At 39.2% G+C, this 22,255-nt stretch overlaps 1 protein-coding gene across 5 annotated transcripts in view; it reads left to right on the top strand.

Moving 5' to 3' along the window:
• The first annotated feature begins 15,873 nt into the window (after positions 1–15,873).
• Positions 15,874–22,255, top strand: part of LOC126721214 (UDP-D-xylose:L-fucose alpha-1,3-D-xylosyltransferase MGP4-like) — a 28,329-nt gene continuing 21,947 nt past the window's right edge. The window contains exons 1-3 of one of the 5 annotated variants that reach the window (XM_050424260.1): positions 19,266–19,460; positions 20,038–20,112; positions 21,186–21,278. The gene's annotated coding sequence lies outside the window, so the exon portion shown is untranslated. Of the gene's footprint in view, positions 16,207–19,265; positions 19,461–20,037; positions 20,113–21,185; positions 21,279–22,255 lie in introns of those variants that run through there. The other 4 variants (XM_050424256.1, XM_050424259.1, XM_050424258.1 and 1 more) reach the window with 4 other exon arrangements.

The following is a 22,255-nucleotide window of genomic DNA, read 5'->3' on the forward strand; positions in this document are numbered from 1 at the left end:
ATGTAGACAAGCGTGCAAAGAAAGCATAGAAGCAAAGAAAGCCAAACAGGTGACACGAAGCAAGCAAGGCAAGCATATCAACATTGCACGGGGTGGAGAAAGGTGTGAATCAAGCACACCGACACCACAGAGGTGTATCTCACAAGTGGTCACATCCAAACAAACCCTAGGAAGGACAAATGCAACCACACAAGCACGAGCCCATGGAGGGCACCAAGCATGGCAAAGCCTAGATCTAGAGAGGCTAACATGTAGAGAAAGGTGTAAATCAAGCACACCGACACCACGGAGGTGTATCTCACAAGTGGTCACATCCAAACAGACCCTAGGAGGGATGAATGCAACCACACAAACACAAGCCCACGGAGGGCACCAAGCATGGTAAAGCCTAGATCTAGAGAGGCTAACATGTAGATAAAGCATAGAAGCAATAAAGCAAACATAGACATGCAAAGGAAATGATCCAAACCCTTTAATATAGGCCTAGGTGTATGGATGTAGGCCTAGACCATGGGATCTAGATCTACACCCTACCGAAAGGGCTAAAAAGCAAGAAAGAGAGATATCAAGGGACAAAAAGGGCTAAAGGAGCGCATGGCATAACAACCAACATAGATCTAAGGACATAAGCATGGCATGAAGCACATAAACACATATATCTAAGCATAGGGACATAGGTCTGAGCACTAACATGTAGATCTAAGCAAAAACATGGCAAATAACACATAGGCATGTAGATCTAAGCATAAATATGGAAAGGAGACTAAAACATGCATCTAAGCATAAACATGGAAAGTAGACATTTCCTAGCCCAAGAAGGCTAGGCCAACAACATCAAAGTGATAAATCATGGCAAAAATCAAGGAAACATGCTATAAAAGCTATAAAGACATGCTAGGAAGCAAGAACATGCTAGGAAAAGCAATAAAAGCCTATTATTAAGCAAGAAAAAGCTAGAAAAAGCTATAAAGAGAAATAGGTGTGGATTGTAGCTAAAAAGCAACATCCATACCCATAAACCTTAAATCCAAGGTATGGAATCAAGGAGAGGAAGATTAGGTGCAAGAACACTACCATGAAGATTGTAGAGAAAAGATGAGAATCTAAGGTGTTTGAAGGTGTTTTGATATGCTTGGATGTGTTTGGGAGAGAAATAAGAGAGAGAAGAGAAAGAGAATCTACCTAAAACTTCCTAGAATTTTTTTTTTTTTTTTTTTTTTTTTTTTTTTGCAAAATTAGGGGTCTGGGGGTGTTTATATTGAAAAAGTGACCCTTCAGCTACTAGCGCACCTTGTAGGGCTACTGGCCAGCTTGCTGAACATCAGCAATTCTAGCCTTATCTTGGTTCAACTTTGGATGCATATTTGAAGGCCTTCCTAGACTCGGATTGAGCCAATCTTGGTGTCCTTGGAAAGCTCTAGATGTCTAGTTTGTAGAAAAAAATAAAGGAATTGAAAAACCAATAGTCGGATCAAAAGTTATGGTCTCGGAAAGCGTGTTAACACGCTTTTTACAGTTTTCTAGATATCTTAACCGTTTTAACTCCGATTTCAACCCATGAATAGTCATTGGAAAGGGAATTTGATAATCTTCACAACGACATTGGTCCCAACCCATTCTGGTAGTCAAATCATAGTTAGGGTTTTTGGTGCCCTTAAAAGTCAACCTCGAGTCAAAGTTGGTCAAAGTTGACAAAAATCATCGAGTAGCTCGGATTTGATATAGAAGTATGAAAAATGTTGTTTTTGGATGATTTTGACCCAATTCGACTTTCGGTCAACCCAGGGTTGGCCAGGGGTATTTTGGTCAATTTGACTTGAAATGGCACTTCGAGTGCTTCGATGCCTGAACGGGTTGTGCCACGGCAATCTAGATGTTTTCGCGGCCCCATGGTGAATAGATAATATTTTTGGAATTTTTGGGGTACGGTATGCAAATCGAGGGTGGACAAAATACGGTGTCTACAGCTACCCCTTCTTTATTTGATATCTCAAGTGCAATGAGAGGTGTTGAATAAGGAACGTGATTGCGCATTTTGTTGCCCCAAAATTGTGTGCGGAAACTGCATTGTTCATGGGTTGAGACCGGTTTTACTTGACACGGTTGAGCTGCTACAGCTGATTCGGAAAATTTTCTGACTTGGTCTTTGACATTGGGCAAGAAACTCTGTTTTTTTTTTTTTTTGGTTAAAGGTCAACCAATCAATGTTGACCGGCGGCCCTTGTAGGTGCGTCGGGCAAACCCAACAACCTTTCAAGGTGCGCCGAGTAGCCTAGTCCATACAGGGCCCTATAAAGTGGTCCCAAAGCCTCATTTTGAACATTCTGACTTCATTTCTCTGAAATTTCAATTCTAAAAAGTTCTCTGGAGCAAATCACGATCTAGCGGGTCTAGCTTTCAGCTTCAATCCACAGCTTTAGTCTCCAGTTCTACACTGAGGTCAGTGTATGTCTTCTTTTTCTTTTTATTTTCTGCAAGTATGTTAGTAGTAAAGCAAGTAGGAAAGCATGCTAGAACTTATTTTATTTTTTGCATATATGTTTTTATTTTATTTTATTATTTACACCATGATGCTGTTGGAAAACTTGCATATGTTTGATGCTACGAAAACACATGGGACACTAACCAGATTAAATGAAAAGCTCGGTAAATATGAGAGACTATGAATGATAAGGATGGAAAATTTTGAGAGGATTGAAAATGTGAAAATAGTGCGATTTTGAGTGAGGGTAGTTTTGGAAAACATAGGATTAAATGGTCGCGGCCGAATCTGAATCCTAGTGAGACTAAACGATCGTGGTCGAATTTGAATCTCGGTGAGAGGTTGTTAGGATTAAACGATCGCGACTGAATCTGAATCCTGGTGAGACTAAATAGTCGTGGCCAAATCTGAATCTCGATGAGAGGCTACTAGGATTAAACGGTTGTGGCTGAATCTGAATCCTGGTGAGACTAAATGATCATGGCTGAATCTGAATCTCAAGATAGGCTGCTAGGCTTCAACGATCTGGCCGAATCTGAATCTTGCTGAGACTAAACGGTCATGGTCGAATCTGAATCTCGAAGAGAGGCTGCTAGGATTAAACTGTCATGGCCGAATCTGAATCTCAAGATAGGCTGCTAGGATTCAATGGTCATGGCTAAATTTGAATCTTGTTGAGACTAAATGGTCATGGCCGAATCTGAATCTCAAAGAGAGGCTGCTAGGATTAAACTATCGTGGCCGAATCTAAATCTTGTAAAGAGTAAACAGTCGTGGCCAAATTTGAATCCCAAGAGAGAGGTATTTTGAAAAATATGATATTTTTGAGGAAAAAGAGATAGGATTAAACAGTCATGGCTGAATTTGAATCCCAAAAGAGAGGTATTTTGAAAATTTTGATATTTTTGAAAAAACATGATATTTTGGTATGAACATGCTTGACTTGTGTTAGGCAGTAGCGTTAGACACACTTACCTGTTTACTTGCATCGCCAATTGCTTTTGGGCTTACTAACCAATCTTGGATTTGCTTCCGCAAGTATGTCTCGAGGACTAGATCCAACGGTGCTCGTGAGAAGGTTCCCGCCATTGTTTCGTCTCAAGTTGATTCGTCTAGCAGTGGTGACGATACTGTCTCGATTAGTCTTCAGCTTACACGGAATCTTCAGAGGCGCTTTGATCGAGGCAGTGATGACCCTACGCCTTCTGGAGGCATTCATATAGCACACTACATTAGGAGCCGGTGTTCTGTGGAGATGGCCAGTGCCTCGTCTCAGTCCCGCACAAGTTCAGGAGGCGGCTCTTCATTGTTCCCTCGGACTGAGGAAGGAAGAGGCCCAAGGGACGAGGAGCTAGAGGAGGAGCTCATGTTTGATATTGATGCTGACTTGGTGGCCCTTGATAGGGCTAGGCCAGGTCCAAGTCCAGGTGCTCAGAGGTGTTGAGGCCGTAGTCTGAGGTTTCCACTTGGTTTGTCCAGGGCTGAGGCTTATACCAGAGAGATCGATCACGATATAGTTGACACTCATCTTCAGCATATCTAAAGAGGCATGCTTCTACTTAGACTCAGAAGGCTCAGGTATGTTCCCTTTTCTCTTTCAATTGTCAAATCTAAATGTGTAGATATACATGCTAACTAGTAGTTTTTTCCTAATTTCGAGCACAGGCCCTTGACAAGATTTGCGGTTGGGGATCTTGGTCTTCACTCCTTCTATGCATATTTGACCATAGGATGAATGCACGCTATTGTGGCTTCTTGATTGAGTAGGGCTTTAAGGAGTTCCTACAGATTCCCCCTTATTCTATACGGCATGCAATATCGAAGACATTGGTGTAGCGATTTCATGCAAAGACTGACACCTTTTATTTGAGTTTTAGGGAGTATGTAGCCCTTCCCCTCGACTGGACAGCTATTCTAGGCCTTAGATTCGGGGGGTATCCTTTCCCGTCTGATCTTATAGATTTTGCTACTGTGAGGGCGTTGTTGGGTATTCATTATCCCTTTACTCTGGCGAGGCAACAGTATTTTGGGCCTACCGAGGAGCCTTAGATCTATATGGAGTGGTTGAGGGAGAGCATACCTTGGGCAACTGAGCCTAATAACATTGTTCTCAGGCGGTTCTTTTTCTATTTCATCGGCAGTTGCCTGTTTGGCAACAACCGGTCAATGCTAACTTGTAAGCTGCTAGGAGCCATGAGAGTAGTGCTGGATATTGGGGCCTACAATATGGGGGACCCTTTCTTATGGATTCTTTATCTCTTTCCTAAGGCAGGCTTCGCAATATGGCTTTTCAGAGCCTCGAGGGTTGCTAGCAGGTTTTGACATACTAGGCATACGAGTATATCCCAGCTATGTGCCCACAGTATACCAGCCTATCTTCAGAGATTTATCTTAGGGCATATACTTAGTCCCTTTGCGAGATCACCAGAGTTATCTTAACACAACTGTCCATTGTCGGCACTACATTGGATTGTGTCACCTGGGGTGAGATACTTAACCATCCTTATGATGGGCAATTGTTGGCTAGGCGTGACGTTACCTAGGCTATGGCTGAGTTGCGAGCACGGTGCTAGTTTTAGGCTTTGTCAAGCTAGAAGTTCTTTTTGGCCAAGAGGGCCTATCATCAAGTTATACTAATCTTTAGAGTACCCAGGGACCCTCCTCAGGAGCTTTCGCATTTTGAGATGATGTTGGATGATCCTGACTATATGACAGTCTCCTCCAACAGTTTTGTCACTGGGGACACTGTCTACTTCACTTGGTTCTTGCAGTCCTCAACCGAACCCATTATGGATGATTGCCCTGTGAGTGGGGGTAGAGTGCTTGGTGGCATAGCACGTGCTTGTTGGGCTTTAAAGGCCCACTTGAGGTTACAGGTAGATACCATTCAAGTTAGGGTGAGAGATCTTGAGGGCGCTGCTGCCACCAGAGAGGGGTACATACAGGAAGAGATTGCCAGATTGCTTGCTTAAGAAAGGGACCAATGGCAGAGGGAGAAGGAGGCCTACATCGTTGCCGCTGAGAGAGAGAGAGAGAGGGGTCAGCTACAGGTTGAGATAGGCCTACTTTGCGGGTACATCAGTGTTCTGATTAGCGAGATGAGGGGACATAGGATGCCTGTACCTCCTACACCTCATATTCCTAGTAGAGATCCTCCCATTCGCCATCAGAGTACATGCTTGCTCCTCCCAAACCAGCCGATAGTTGGGGATATACCCCTTTAGATGATTAAGCTCGGGGCCCTGTTCCAGGATATGTCCTAAATTCTCCGGTAAATCGGGCCGATCCTTCTACGGGCCCCGCTGTAGGCGATAATGCCGACGATGGCAGTGCTAGGTGCTTTGCTAATGATGCCGTTAGAGATGATGACTCCCTTTAGGCCAGCCATTGTTGTTGTATCATAATGATGTAACCCCTGCGCGAGCATGTTTTTCTCATTTTTCTATATTTTGTAGACATTGTTGTATTTTTTAGACATTGCCCCTTGGTAGGCCAGATATGTATATATTAGACTGCCTCTTAGTAGGCTTGAACTGTATGTATTATATTGCCCCTTAGTAGGCTCTGATGTATGATATTGCCTCTCGGTAGGTTCCTAATGTATGTATGGGCATTGCCTTTTGGTAGGCCGTACATGTATATTTCTAGATATTGCTTGTTGGTAGGCTCCTGATTTATCATGAACATTGCCTCTTAGTAGGTCTTACATGTATGTTTCTGGATATCGCCTGTTGGTAGGCTCAAATGTGTGATGAACATTGCCTTTCAGTAGGTCTTACATGTATGTTTTGGATATGGCCTGTTGGTAGGCTCTTGATGTATGATTGAACAATGCCTCTCGATAGGTCTTACATGTATGATTTTGGATTTCGCCTGTTGGTAGGCCCTTGATGTATGATTGAACAATGCCTCTCGGTAGGTCTTACCTATATGATTTTGGATATCACCTGTTGGTAGGCTTAAATGTATAATTTGACATTACCTCTTAGTAGGTCTTAACTTTATGTTTCTGGATTTTAGCATTTTAGAGTTGGTCACACCACTGTGGTCACTTTGCACCGCATCGTACTTTCATGGATTTATCGATAGAATCTGATGTTAATTGATTTGCTGAAGGACATAGAGAAAGGAAAGACCACGTAAAATAACTTCCCTAGTGTAGGTTTTATGCGGTTCTTATCATGAAAGGAAAGGTTCCTGGCGGGATGGACCCGTTTCTTGAGCATATCTACTAACAAACTGAACGCGCAAAATAAACTGCCCCAGTGTAGGATTTTGCATGGTTCTAAAATGATCGACTGACTTGAAGTGGGATTAGAATTGCACTAAGGATATGGGTTCCATGATAACCCTAATAATGATCATGAATCTCCCTCAAGGGGATTTTTGACTCGCTGTGCAACGGAATGTACTAATTGTATCAGTTATCAACTGAATTGACCAATGCTTTGAGAAGAGTTCCTTTGGGGAAATGATCGTTGTGATCTTCATACCATGCTGAATGGACTGCTAGTAGTGATCAGGAATGGCGTTAGCACTATCCCATTACATGTCTTTGACGATGGGGGCTGAACCAACCCTTAAATCGGGTGAACCGAGCTTTGAAAATGAGGTTCAAGATATTCCGAGATGCAGGACGAGACATGCAAAGATAAACTGCCTCAATATAGGCTTTGTGCGGTCTCGGTTATGCGAAAAAATCTTTTGAAATGCAAGTTTATTGCTAAACCTATCGGGCACCATTGTTAGTGCAAAAACCGAGGGAATATTCACTTTGGAGCTGTCCAAAACTCTCCAATATTTGAATTTATGTTCAGAATAGGGGTGGGTTTGTGCCAAGGGGGTTGGAAAACCCTAGCACGTGTCCTGAGGGGCGGTGGCCCTTGTAGGTGCATCGCTTAGGGCCAACGGTCCTATAAGGTGCGCTAGTCTTTAGAAGCATGCATAAAGCAAGACGCCCCCCCTTTAGACCTTCCACATTCTGGTCTGCGACTCCTAGGGTCTTCTTCAACCCTTTTTCTTCACTGAAAACTCCTAGAAACACAATTTTTCTTCACTTTTCTGCACAGATTTGCATCAAAACACCAAATTCTTTCAGATCTAAGCATCGACGTTCTTGTACTCAAGACTTATGATACTGTGATGGAGCTTGAGCGGGAGAATTTTCATGAGAGGGAACTCAAGAGATGGTGGACTTCATTCTCTTCCAAGTATCGGGCTTACATCAAGCAGTTCCTCGGATAAGCCACTTCGCTTTTTCGCACTTCTTTGGATTGGCACTTACTAGAGGCCATAGTTACTTGTTAGGATCTTGCTTTGAGGTGTAGCACCATTGGGGATGTGGACTTGGTCCCTACTTTGGAAGAGCATGATTGCTTTCTCTCTCCTCCCACCCCTATGAGTCAGGTTTATCGACCACCGACTCGATCTTGCTTCTGCAAGTGATTGGCAGAGCTTTTAGGCCTAAAGACGCTTGTTATGGATGTTTTGACTCAATATGGGAGCAGCTTGGGAGGTGGTATCCCTTTCGACTTTTTGCTTTGTCGGTTTGGTACAGATGAGTGCCCTGCTGCTTACTGAGGAGATTTTGTGACAGGCGCCAAGCTTTCATGGTGACCTTCTTTGGCTCAGTGCTATTCCCTTCTCAGTCGGGTTCCATCAGCTTTATAGTCCTACCCGTGGTAAGTACTATGCCTCATAGCACTTCTTTTATTCCCTCTCTGAGAGTCTAAGACCATTAGGTCTCTTTCTCTATGTCATGAGATTGGTAGTGGTAGGCTTGGTTATTGTGTGCATCTGCTGCAGTTGTGGTTCTGTAGTCATTTGAGTGTGATATCTAGGTCACAGCCTACTGGATTCTTAAGGAAGAACAGGGTTAAGATTACTATGGCTCTTGATCTTCCTTGACATTGCTGGTTAGTTACAATATTTGTTTGGCTTGAGTCCCATTGACTGTACCTGGAAAGTTAAGTGGGGAGTTGCTAGGTGGTAAGGTTGGACCCATTGTGTTGGTTTGCTTAGCATCCCTTTGGTGGGCATCTGGGGTTATACAGGGTACTTTCCAGGCATGGCCTTGAGGCAGGTCGAGCGTGATCAGCATGTCCCTCGATTTAGTGATCTTTTTGTCATCACTTGTGATTATGGGCTTCAGGATATCAACACAGTCCTTATAGATCGCGCTTTTGGTTTCTGGCAAGAGTGTAGGTCAACTATCGACTATCGTACTTGTCTTGGGGATGATCATGAGGGTCCACTACGGAGTTTAGAGTGGAGGGCAAGTTAGGACCCATGTTTCATAGTTGATCTATTGGTTCTAGATCCTTTTGATTCCCGCCTTCTAGCTAACATATTGAGGGATTATGCACTGGAGTTTAAGGTCAGGGTTGAGAGTACTTTTAGAGACCTGAGAGAGTGCCTAACATAGGCTATCAAGGACAGGGATTGCTGTAGGGAGCTTCTTGATGCCACAGTAAAGGACTATGATGAGATGGGGAGAGCCTATGAAGCTGAGCTCACTACCCTTAAAGAAAAGCTTAAGCAGAGGAGTCCGACTCCTTTAGCCATGGAGGCAGAGTGTACTCAGCAAAGATCTCGAGTCACTAGTTTGGAGAGTGAGTTGGCAGATCTTACTCAGAGATTCACTGTCTTTGGCTAGACGAGCGAGGAGGAGAGGGGCATAGTGGAGGCCAGTCGTGATGAAGCGAGCAGCAGGGCTACTAATTTAGCATTGATGCTATTGGAGGCTAGATCCTTCATTTATTCCACTTTGAGCTTGGAGTATGGGCTAGCTGATGAGCCCAGTGAGCCACAGTTGGCATTGAAAGTTGCTATTGCAGAGGTTGGCACCTTGCAGGCTTTGCTTGATACAAAGAGGCAGGATTGCACCTCGAGTCCCAGTATGGAGAGGGAGTTGGTTCCGCTTCGACATTCATATGGCCAACTTAGACAGATTGAAAGAGATCTGGGCTTTGATGTAGTAAGGTTACTTCATACTTATTCCTCAAATGATTCAATTCTTCTCACCGGCTTCAGGGTGCTATGCAAGACTGTGGCAGACCGTTTGGGCCACATTTAAGTTATTGGATTCTTTTCTGTTTTCTTTTCATTTCTGCATATGGGCTATGTAGTTAGTATTCCACCATGTATGGAAAGGTTCATCATAAATTGCTAGGTAATTGTGTACAGCCTTCCACTTTTTGTGTTTTTAAAGCATAGTCTAGTTTGTAAGGCATGCTTAAAAATGGAAAATGGTGGAAACATAGATGTTTTTGCGTATATTGATTATCAAGAGATATTTATATCTATGAGATTTGTGTTTTGGATGCATAATGATGAATGCATGAAAGGATTAGAAAGGCACAAAACAGACATGTTTAATGAATATGTGTGCAAATGCTTTGAAAATGCAAGATCATATAAATAGGATGGTAAATGTAAGTCTATGCATATCAATATCTTAAGTTTCAAAGGATACATCCTATTCTAGATGGATATTTTCCTTTCCCATTAGGGTATGTCTTCCATTGGCATGGGCCATTAAATCTTTGAATAAAACCACTATGGCCACATGCTTTGCAAACATAGTACAACCCAAGAGGGTGTACGCTTTCTTCCATTGATCTTGATCCCAAACCCAAGTGGATCCAGCGACTGATTTTTCTTTTAAAATGTGACCAGGCCAAGGTGGCTACCTATGTACCTCCATTGCAAAGGATCAGGTCATCACGTAGTTCAACTGACATTTTTGGCTGCCTTAATTTTTGCCTAGACCGCCTTTTCAGGTTTTCAATCTAGCAGGCTCTCTCACGCTCTTTCTTTTACTCTCCTTTTGCGTAGATCGCCCTTTTGGGTTTTCAATCTACCTTTTCATATATTTTTTGTATAATTTTATTTTATTTTTTTTTTTTTTTTTTGGTTTACATATGAATGTAGAAAAAAAGGTTGCACTTGGAAGCTCCCTCATGCAAATTTCTGTATGACAACATCAAAATTGGTGGGCATATTGAAGTCATGCCGCCTATCCATGTCAGCTAGAATCAAGGCTCCTCCGGAGAAGACTTTCTTCACAACATACGGGCCTTTGTAGGTCAGGGCAAACTTCCCTCTGTGATCAAGCATTACCTGGTTGCGTTTCTTCAAGACTAGGTTGCCTTCTTCAAAGACTCTGGGTCTAACTTTCTTGTTGAATGCTCGCTCGACGCGGCATTGGTATAACTGTCCATGGCACATTGCGGTCATGCATTTCTCGTTTATCATGTTCAGCTATTCATATTAGGAATGGGCCCATTCAGCTTCTAACAACTCTGTCTGTGATAAGATTCTAAGAGATGGGATCTTTACCTTTGCGGGGAGGATGGCTTCCATGCCGTAGACCAAGGAATACTAGGTTGCACCCATGGAAGTATGAACAGAAGTGCGATAGGCGCACAAGGCAAATGGCAAGAACTCGTGCCAATCCTTATAGGTGTCAGTCATCTTCACTAAGATCTTATTTATATTATTATTGGTGGCTTCTACTACACCATTCATCTAAGGATGGTAAGGAATCCAATTTTGGTGTTTGATCTTGAACTGTTGGCAAAGTTGCTCGATCATTTTCCCATTCAGATTCTTTTCGTTATTTGTAATGAGCTCTCCTGGTACACCGTAACAGCAAATGATGTTCTGTTTCAAAATTGGGCCACCACAGCTTAGGTGACGCTTTTGTAGGAAGCGGCTTCCACCCACTTGGTGAAGTAATCAATGGCCACCAAGATATACTCATGCCCATTAGAGGCTTTTGGAATCACGAGTTTGATGACGTCCATTCCCTAGGTTGAAAAAGGCCATGGCGCTGCTAGACAGTGCAGGGGTTGAGGAGGAACGTTCTTTCTATTCTGATAAACTTGGCAATGGTGGCATGTCCTAACATGCTTGTTGCAGTCACTTTCCATGGTGAGCCAATAGTAGCGCCAGCTCTCATGATTTTTCGGGCCAATAGGGGTTCACTAACATGGGCTTCAAGCAAGCCTTCATACATCTCTTCGATCAAACGATTAGCCTTAAGGGCATTTATACATCGAAACAAAGTTGTATCGTGGTTCCTCTTATTCAAGACTTACCCACTCAAGAAGAATTGGCATGCCATGCACTTGATGAATTTCTTCTCACTGTCTGTGGCCTTAGGCAAGGGTATTCACTATCTTTGATATAGGCCTTGATATCATGGTGCCATGGCTTCCCGTTGACTTCAACTTCGACATTCATGCATTCTTCGATATTCATGCAATAGGCCGGCACACCACGGACCTCTATGCGCAATTGTCGCATATCATCTCCTTTTGCCAACTTAACCATGCTAGCCAAGGTGGTTAAAGCATTTACGAACTAGTTGTGTGCTTGGGGAAAATAGGCAAAGCTAATCTTTTGGAACTTCGGGATTAGGCAGTTGAAGCACTTCTAATGAGGAATCAACTTAGGGTCTCAGGCTTGCCACTTCCCTTCTGATGATTAATAGGGAATCTCCAAAGATGATTAGATCATATGCACCAAACTTTGAGGCAACTTGTAGGCCTACTATGCACGCCTTGTACGGTTTCCACCCACTTAGTGAAGTAATTGATGGCCACCAAGATATACTCATGCCCATTGGAGGCTTTTGGAATCACGAGTTCGATGACATCCATTCCCTAGGTTGAAAAAGGCCATGGCGCTGCTAGAGAGTGCAGGGGTTGAGGAGGAACGTTCTTTCTATTCTGATAAACTTGGCAAGGGTGGCATGTCTTGACATGCTTGATGTAGTCACTTTCCATGGTAAGCCAATAGTAGCCAGCTCTCATGATTTTTCGGGCCAATAGGGGTTCACTAGCATAGGCTTCAAGTAAGCCATCAAACATCTCTTCCATCAAACGGTTAGCCTTAAGGGCATTTATACATCGAAAAAAAGTTGTATCGTGGTTCCTCTTATACAAGACTTACCCACTCAAGAAGAATTGGCACGCCATGCACTTGATGAATTTCTTCTCACTATCTGTGGCCCCAGGTGAGGGTATTCACTATCTTTGATATAGGCCTTGATATCATGGTGCCATGGCTTCCCGTCGACTTCAACTTTGACATTCATGCATTCTTTGATATTCATGCAATAGGCCGGCACACCACGGACCTCTATGCGCAATTGTCGCATATCATCTCCTTTTGCCAACTTAACCATGCTAGCAAAGGTGGTTAAAGCATTTGTGAACTAGTTGTGTGCTCGGGGAAAATAGGCAAAGCTAATCTTTTGGAACTTCGGGATTAGGCAGTTGAAGCACTTCTAATGAGGAATCAACTTAGGGTCTCAGGCTTGCCACTTCCCTTCTGATGATTAATAAGGAATCTCCAAAGATGATTAGATCATATGCACCGAACTCTGAGGCAACTTGTAGGCCTACTATGCATGCCTTGTACTCTGTGACATTGTTGGTGCAATCAAAATTTTGCTTGATTGAAACAGGGATTTGCTGGCCCTTCGGGGATACTAGAACTACTTTCACTCCACTTCCAATGCTATTGGTAGCTCCATCGAAATAAAGCTTCCAACATTATGGTTCTACATTGCTTGGTTCAAGCTCCATTGCCAAAACATCCTCATCGGGGAATAGGGATTTTGAAAATTTTGTATCATTCAATGGCTGGGCCGCTAGGTAATCGGCTATGGCCTGGCCCTTGATGGCCTTTCTCGTAACAAACATGATATCAAACTCGGATAGCAACATCTGCCAACGGGAGATCTTCCTTGTGAGGCCAGGCTTTTCAAAGATGTATTTAATAGGGTCCAGGTGTGAAATCAACAATGTGGTGAAGTAGAGCATGTACTACTGCAACTTGCGTGAGGCCCATGCTAGGGCGCAACACGTATTCTCAATGGCGATGTAATTGATCTCACAACTGGTGAACTTCTTACTTAGGTAGTAAATCGCCTACTCTTTTTGATCGGGTTCATTTAGCTAGCCTAACATGCAACCCATGGATGCCTCTTGCACCACTAGATAGAGAATCAATGGATGTCCCAATGTCGGGGGAACCAGAATAGAAGGGTTTAACAAATACTACTTAATCTTGTCAAAGGCTGCTTGACATTCATCTGTCCATTCTATCTTCATATCCTTCTTCAAGAGCTTGAACAAGGGATTGCACGTGGCAGTTAACTACGCTATGAAGCGAGCTATGTAATTAATCCCTTCCTAAGAAGCTTCAAACTTGTTTCTCAGTTTCAACGCAAGCATGTCCCTAATGGCTTGGACTTTTGCTGGGTCCATTTTAATCCCTCTTTGGTTGATTATGAAGCCAAGCAATTTCCCTGAACTGGCTTTAAAGACACACTTGTTAAGGTTAAGCCTTAACTTGTACTTGACGAGGCACTTGAATAGCTTTCTCAAATCTATCAAATGATCTCTAGGAGTGTGTGACTTGGCGATCATATCATCTACATAGACTTTGATCTCCTTGTGCATCATATCAGGGAATAGGGTTACCATGGCTCGCTAGTAGGTCGCCCTAGCATTCTTCAAGTCAAACGGTATAACATCGTAGGCGTAAGTTCCCCAATGAGTGGTGAACGTTGTATTGGCTTTGCCTTCTTTAGCCATCTTGATTTGATTATAACTCGAAAACTCGTCCATAAAGGAGAAGAACATGTTGGTCATAGTCTTATCAATCAAAGTATCGGTATATGGCAAGGGAAAATTATCCTTTGGGCTGGCCCAATTTAGATCTCTATAATTGACGCACATGCATACTTTCCCATCTTTCTTTGGCACATGGACAATGTCTGCATCCCAATTAAAGTAGGCTATGGCGATAAGAAAACCGACTTTAAACTACTTTTCTAACATCTTGAGTGCAAGGAAGTCGATTTTGTTTTGCTAAATCGAGCATTATAGACTTGAGTTTTGTGTGTGGAAATCGAGCATTATAGACTCGAGTTCCATAAAGAGATCAAACGAAGCCACAATGAAGAAACCCAAACTACACGAAGAAGAATCAAAAGGAAGAAACCCAGAAATCTAGACCAAACGAAGAAGAAAAACAAATTAGAAACACGAGGAAGAAACCCAAACAAGAAACATGAAGAAACAACAAACCACGAAGAAGGAACAAGCTGGAGAGATCAAACCCAAATAGAAACCACGAAGAAGGCAAACCCCACAAACCTAGATCTCCCTAACCCAAACCATTCGGCTCAAATTGAACCCAAGCAGCGACGGCGACGGTTCTAGGAGGAGGAGGCGGCAACGACGAAGCTCTAGGTGAAGGTTTTCCTCTATTTCCTTCATTTTCTTCTCTAGGTCTTTGGGTTTGATGATGTTTCGTTGAGTCTAGGATTTTGGTTTGAAGATGTTTCTTTCGATATCTCAAGGAAATCGAGCCTTGAAGACTCGAGTTCCATGGAACTCAAGTTCATCACACTCGATTTACCACAACAAAATCGAGTCCCTTATGCTTGAGATGTTACTTCACTAAATTGTTTTGGAAATGTGTTGACTAACAAAATTGTTTGAGATTCAGTATTATATATATTTTTTTTTTAAAAATCCTTCTTAATAACTTTGGTGTTTAGTTGCCTTCATTAATATTTTTTTTAGTAGCCTATATTATTTTAAAGACACTATTCTGATTTATTAGATACAACGTTTTACTTCTCAAAAAAAAAAAAAAAAACCATTCTTCTTCTAAAAAAAATATACAATGTTCTAACTTTTGGGTAGGGGCAAAATTTGCTAAACAGAATCTTGTTAGGAAAATATTAGATAAATAGCACGCGTTTGAACTTATTTAGTTAGTTGGACTTTTTTTAGAACTCTAGTTTGTTAAACTCGAGTTCCAACTCAAAATTGAGTTTTTGAAACTCGATTTACTCTTGGATTCATCTTATGTGGATTGAAAAAAAAAATCACGTGGAACTCGTTGGAGATTTTTTTTTCCTCGCTTGGAACTCAAGTCTCGCAAACTCGAGTTCCTTGCAGGTAAATTTTTTTTAAAATGGAAATCGAGTTTACTACACTTTAGTTCCACATGGTTCTTTTTTTTTTTTTTTCAAACTAGGTCAGATGAATCCAAGAGTAAATTGAGTTTGGGAAACTCGATTTTGGGTTGGAACTTGAGTTTGACAAACTTGAGTTCCAAAAACAGTCCAACTAACTAAATAAGTTCAAATGCGTGCTAGTCACCAAATTTTTTCCGAAAAATGTACTTTTTACCGAATTTTGCGTTTGGGTAGGAGTTACAAACCCATTTCATGTTCCTACCCATAAAAAACTACATAAATTTTTTAAAAAATAAAATAAAAAGATCTAACACTTTACTCTCTCTCTCTCTCTCTCTCTCTCTCTCTCTCTCTCTCTCTCTATACGCTACTCCTCTCTCCCTTTCTCTCTCTCTCTCTCTTCTGAAATTTATTTTTCTGTGCACAACTTTGAAACAATATCTTTCTATTTGGTGGAAAATCTCATAAAAATGACTTCTCTTTTCAATCCCGCTCTTTGTACATTATTTCTTGCAACAACTTTGTGACAATTTCTCCATACAAGTTTTTACCTATTTACAAGCAAAGCCTCAAAGCAAGAAAAACATATTTAAAGCACGTCGAGACGAAATAGAGACCTGGAGAGAGAAGTTTGAGGGCTGCCAACATTGTCAAGCTAGCACTCACCTTCAGTCGGCAGCCCACCATCGTAATATCACCGACACCAAATCAGTTAATGGTACTTTCTTATGTTCAAAAAATTTGATATGAATTGTTTAGTTTTGATTTTGGTATGTAGCCTAGAATTGGTTTTGATTAAGGTTTAAAATTTAGAATTGGTTTGAGAGAATTAGAAAGATGAGAAAAAGAATGGCACGATTGAGGGATTTTGAAAAGGGTTGCCTGCCATGTGTTTGATGAAATTTCTCTTAGACAGGTGGTACATAATCCTTCGATTCAATTCTTTCTTTTTCCCATATTGATATAAATTTTGGCCTTCTATTGGATTCACAAAATCCTTTTGATCTGTCATCGATTTCTTGGCTTGGTTTGTTTGCAACAGTTTTGTTGCTTTTGGGATTTTGTATATATATGTTAATTTTATTGGTTTATTTGTTGTTCAATTCTAAGATTCCAACATAATCAAACAAAGAAATATGTGGCATTGGTATGAAACTATGAAATATTGGCAATCCTTTGGGGTTTGTAAGTTGGAACACCAGATTACAAACCATGCTGTAGAATGCAATTTTGGGTGTAGGTCCATTTCTTGACGACAATACAGGGAGTTGTCTTTATCTATAACTCATTGTGAAGGTTAGAACCTTAAGTTCTTGAATTACACTCCATAATTTGCCAAAAACAAAATCTATTTTTAACATTTCCTTGGAACTCATTCATGACTGATTACAATTTAAAATGCAGATTTCTTCATATTGATGATCCATTATCAATCACATGACCATATATAAATGGCTGTGGAACTTGATGAATTGATAATGAATGCATCTATCTAATTGCTTTTATGATAAGCATTTGATACCATTTTTCTATATTTGGCTGTGTTAGGATTAGACAAATCATTCTAATAGTAGGTGCATGTTAACAATTAATTGATTGGCTTTCTACAACATGTGAGAGTTAGTCATAGTATTATTAGAAGGGAAAAAGGAAATTTAAAAGGTAGAACATATAAAGTATGCTTGGCAGATTTTCTTGAAAACATTAATTATTTGTAGTTGTAGTTCTTTTATTGACAAGATTTTATTCAAATTAAAAATCAAGTTTTGAATAAATTAAGGTAAAGGGGAATATGTCGTTTTTAATAGTAGGCCAGTTACCATGAATTCTAGACAAGCGTTGTTTAAAACATATACCTTTCTAAAAACAGATACCTGGAACTATCAAACAACAAAAAATAAATTGCAAAACTATTGTACTTTTATTTTCCTTGGGGTTGAATAAGGTGAATTAGATTTGGTCACATGTATTTAGAAGTACACTGTTAGGTTCTAAAGATTTAGGTATTTATGTATTTAGAACTCTAATGTGTATCGTTGGCAAACCATGATCAAAACAATGTGTTTAGAAATGTTTTAGTCTTGCTCAAAGTTGTATCTTTTATGTAAAGTTGGAATCGAGCTAATGCAGAAGTTACTATGCATTTCGACCTGGCTCGATCGATCGAAGCTTAGGCTCAATCGATCGAATTTCGAGCAGAATGCGTTTTTCTGCAGATTTCTAACTCAGCCCTAGTTGTTTAAAACGTTTAGGGTTTTCTAATTTGTCCTAAGTATAAAAGGCAAACCCTAGTCACGTTTTCGTGTTGCTCATATTGCTATTTGTGTAAATCTCTTGTGAGATTTAGAGGAGCTTTCCTTTATACAAACTTAGGGTTTCCAAGGAGGAGATTTTATCTACACCTTGATGATCAACTCAGTTACTGCCATTGAAGCTTAAAGAAACACAAACGGGTGTGCTTGTATCTGGTGGTGAATCCAAGAAAGAAGGAGTCCGTGGATTCGGAGCTTGCACGTGGTCGTGTCAGTAAGTTCTACTGGTGGGTAGCAATAAGAAGTCGAGCGTGGGGACTTGTAAGTCTTATTGTATGAACTTCGATTCTATCAAGATAGTGGATTCAAGTTTACCTTAAGGATAGCTAGGTTAAATCCTCCCCAGGATTTTACCAGTTTGGTTTCCTGGGTGATCATATCTTTGTGTTTTTATTTTTCTGCTGCTTTGCATAATATGATCTTTGTGATTGTGATAACCTAGATTTGTTAATTTGGACTAAGTAACTACTTGGCTAATTACCTAGGTTTATTCAATTGTGTTTTAAGGGGTCCAAAAACCAACATACACTAAAAATATGCTAATGTTTTAAATTCTTATATCATTAATTCATTCTTGCATTACAATAATTTTAATTCTTATTTATTTATTGCTAACTTTAAGGGTCCAAAAGGCTTTCTGTTTTGGTTTAAGGCTCACTTTATGGGTATATTTACTACATACTGAGGTTTTTGTGGTTTCAATTCATTTCATGACTATAAAATATTGATGAGAAAATCATATCTGTATTATAGATTGGGCAGTGAAGACCCTTTCCACTTTTGATGTTACAAAGATTGCATCTTAATTTGATTAGGCAATGAAGACCCTTCCCTTATTTAATGTTACAAAGATTGCATCTTGATTTATTTATTTTGATAGGTAAGATTGCATCTTAATTTATTGAGAGCCATGACACTTCTATCTTTTCATAACAATATGATAGTTTCTGCTTACTTAATGGAATTCAATAGTTTGACAAGTGAAAGTTTCTTCACATGACATATGTCCTAATTGATCATGTTCTTCAAACAGTTCTTGGCTTTCTCAAAAGTGGGTTTGTATTTGGTTTTGTGGCTTTTGTCATTTTTTAAAAAAATACAGCAATTCTTATTTAGTTTTTTTTTTTTTTTTAATTATTGCATGGGTTTGAACATGAGAAATAATATTATTTTTAATTGCTTATTATTTAAATATGTATCATAATATTATTACATCTTTTGAAAAAGTTATCTATTTCTATATCATATACTATATATAATAGCGGAAGCTGAGAGAAAGTTAATTCCTACAATTAAAGAGGTACTGCCATATAGGAAAAATGCCTATCTAAAATTCAGACACGTATACAATTTAATCTTTAAAAAATCGTATGGTACATCGTTTGGAGAGGCTCCTATCACAGCATTAAAACAATTTGATGGTCTCTGAGTATAAACACAACACTAACTGCTTAAATGGGTAAATTACATTCGGAAGGCTTGCCCGTATACGGAGAAAGAGAGAGAATAGAGTTGTTCGTCGAAACCCAAGAGAAAGAGAGAAATAGCCAAGGTCGGCGATTATTCATTCACTGGCCAGAATTAGACCATCGGAACAGCAAGCACAGAAAGAAACCGTTAAGCCATATATCAACCACCCGAATCGTCGAAACCGACACCGGTAAATTTTTTTTCTATTTTTTAGATTTGGGTATGAAATTTTGCTTTTAATTGAGTTCTTTTGTTGGATAGGTTTAGATTTATTCATTTTTGTTTTGGGTTTTAGGGTTTTCTATTAAAAATTTTGTAGATATTTGCTTTTGTTTTAAGGAAAAAGAGAATTGTTTCTCGGTTCCTTTCAAAATTTGCAAAATTTAGGTGAAAATTTATCAATGTGTTATGACTCTTAGTTTATTCAATGATCTTCGATGAATTTTTCCCTAAATTTTGCAAATTGTGAACTGAAATTTGGTTGATTAATGCAATGGTCCACAATTCACATAGATGAGAAAACTTGGCTAATCTTGAAGCAAAGTTTGATATGAAAAGGGATTTTTTTTTGACGATTTTCTCTCTGTGTTCTGCAAGAGAACGAAGAGATTAGGATGTAATTGATTTTATCTTGGTTCTTGGATTATATTTTGACTAATTGAAACCAAAATCCTAAACCTTTATCTTTTAGAACTTTGTTTTGTGTGTGTAATGCTGCCAAATCTTTCTTAGTTTTGTATGTGTAACGTTTTTATGTACATATATAGTTTCCTTGCCAACGTCAAAATCAAAGAATCTACAACTAAAGTCAACCTTCTCTGAAGAGCAAAATCCGAACCCGAGTAAGAATTTTGATTCGCTTTCAATTGAAAACCTACCTACCCTGTTATTATTTACTTTTGGTGTTTTGGGTTGCTATGGCTGAATGATTGGCCTTTAGTTTGCCAGCCTTAAAAAGGGTTTTCCAAAAAAAAAAAATTAATTGTATTTACTTTAGGGGCTATGGTTTCTTCTGCTTTATATCTTATTGTGGTAGAAGTCGAACACTTTAGTGGGTTTTCAAACTTGGGCTTCTTCCTCTAGAGGTGGAAGATTCTTTCTTTAATTTTTGGTTATTGGTTCTGGATTTACATGACTTTGCTATTATTATTATTTTCATACGTGATGCGTAGAATTGGATCATGGGTGAATTATAATTGAATTCATAGATTGATGGGTTTAGATGTAGAGGGTTTAGATAAGTCAAATTATTGGACGCATTGAATTTTTATGTTCCTATCTATGTTGTGATTTGTTATTTAAAAATATTGTATAGTTTATATCATTAGTTGCCCTTTTTAGTTGGTAGATTTTGGATCAAGCTGAATTGCATGGTGTCCTTTCTTCAAAATTCTAGACCTTTACATAAGACTCATTGAGACAAAAAAATTTTGAAGATAGGCCAACCCTATCATAGCATCACCCGATGTGCTCGACAATTGTCTGAGTGAAGTCAAAAAAAAAAAAAAAAAGCTTGGTAAAATTTTTTATGTTTATTTTATGAAAGTCCTCTATTTTCGTTTGGATTTTTTTTTCGTGCCAATACAACATGACATTTGTTTTGTTTACTACAAGGATTTTCATAATTATTAGAATATGATGAGTCTTATACCTTGATGTTTTTTTGCTGATTCTTCCCACTGTAGAATACTGTTCAATATCCCAACCAAAGCACCTAGGTTGTCCACCTATTTCAAACCTTTGTATAGCCCCTTTCAATTTTCAGTTCAAGCCATTGATATCTACACTACCTGCAAGGTCTCTGTCTTTCTCCATGTATATGTGTATGTGTGTAAAGTCTATTTATATGTGTAAAGTTTGACTCTTTTATGGCTTTTCAATGGGTGATATTTTCATTTTGGTTGGGATTGCTTAGGTGTTTCAAGTTAGAGTGAGTTTTGTAAAGGATGTGCAAAAGTAAGAGGCATGCTAGGAAAGACAACATGAACTTGTGGTTGAGAATTTTGGGGTAAGAATTTCTTTTAATATTTCTCATTCTTCTTCTTCTTTCAATTTTTATTTCTTTAAGTTTTAATTTTGTTTGTATAGAACTATTAGCGTTTACATGTATTTTGTGTGGTTGTCTTTAAAATTAATAGATTATGACTTTGGGAATTTACTTTCTGACTTAAGTGAATTATAAATATAGGGGCCTTGAAGCTTATTTCATCATAATTTACCACAAATCAATTAGTATTGTATGACCTATTATCTATATATCTTTAAAAGAAAAGGTTTGTAAAAGGTTTTTTTTTTAATTTTTTTTAAAATTTTTTTGCCCTGTTTGAACCTTCTCAATGGGTATCACTAAGACTTAGTAAGAAAACCACAAATATGATAAACCATATGTACATTTACTTTAAAATTTGATTCACAGTTCGTATTGTTGTTTTCATTACATTCCTATGTGTTATTCTATAGACTTTTACATCTATCATTTTCATTATGTTATGATTTTTAAAAAATCATTTATTTTTAGGAGTGACCTTCTTGCATCAATTTATAATGGTAGATGATGAATTTTGATAAATGTCAAGTTTTGCTAAAGGAGCTTACAGGTATTGATATAAATTTCATGTAAAATTGTGAGTGGTGTTAATGCATTTACTTAAAAGTGATTGTCTATTTAGTACTATTAGAAATAATTCTTGCTGTTGGCTGGGTCATGTAATTAATTGGACGTGGACATAAAAGAAATCCATTTATGAATAGATGATTACATAATAATGGGTGAAAAGTTTCATGAATTCCATAACTTGGGTGTGTGTATAATCTAATATATCTGTTTTGTTTATCACTACAAGGGTTGTTAACAAATTTTCTCTGTATCATTGCAACTTTTCGGGATTGTGAGCTTTTTCTTTTTCTTTTTCTTTTTTTGTTTTGCAATTGAAATTTAGGGTCAAGATTAAGATTCAATGTTGTTTTTATGGGTTACGATTTATG

The sequence above is a fragment of the Quercus robur genome, chromosome 4 (assembly GCF_932294415.1).
Source record: "Quercus robur chromosome 4, dhQueRobu3.1, whole genome shotgun sequence".
NCBI classification, from domain to species: domain Eukaryota; kingdom Viridiplantae; phylum Streptophyta; class Magnoliopsida; order Fagales; family Fagaceae; genus Quercus; species Quercus robur.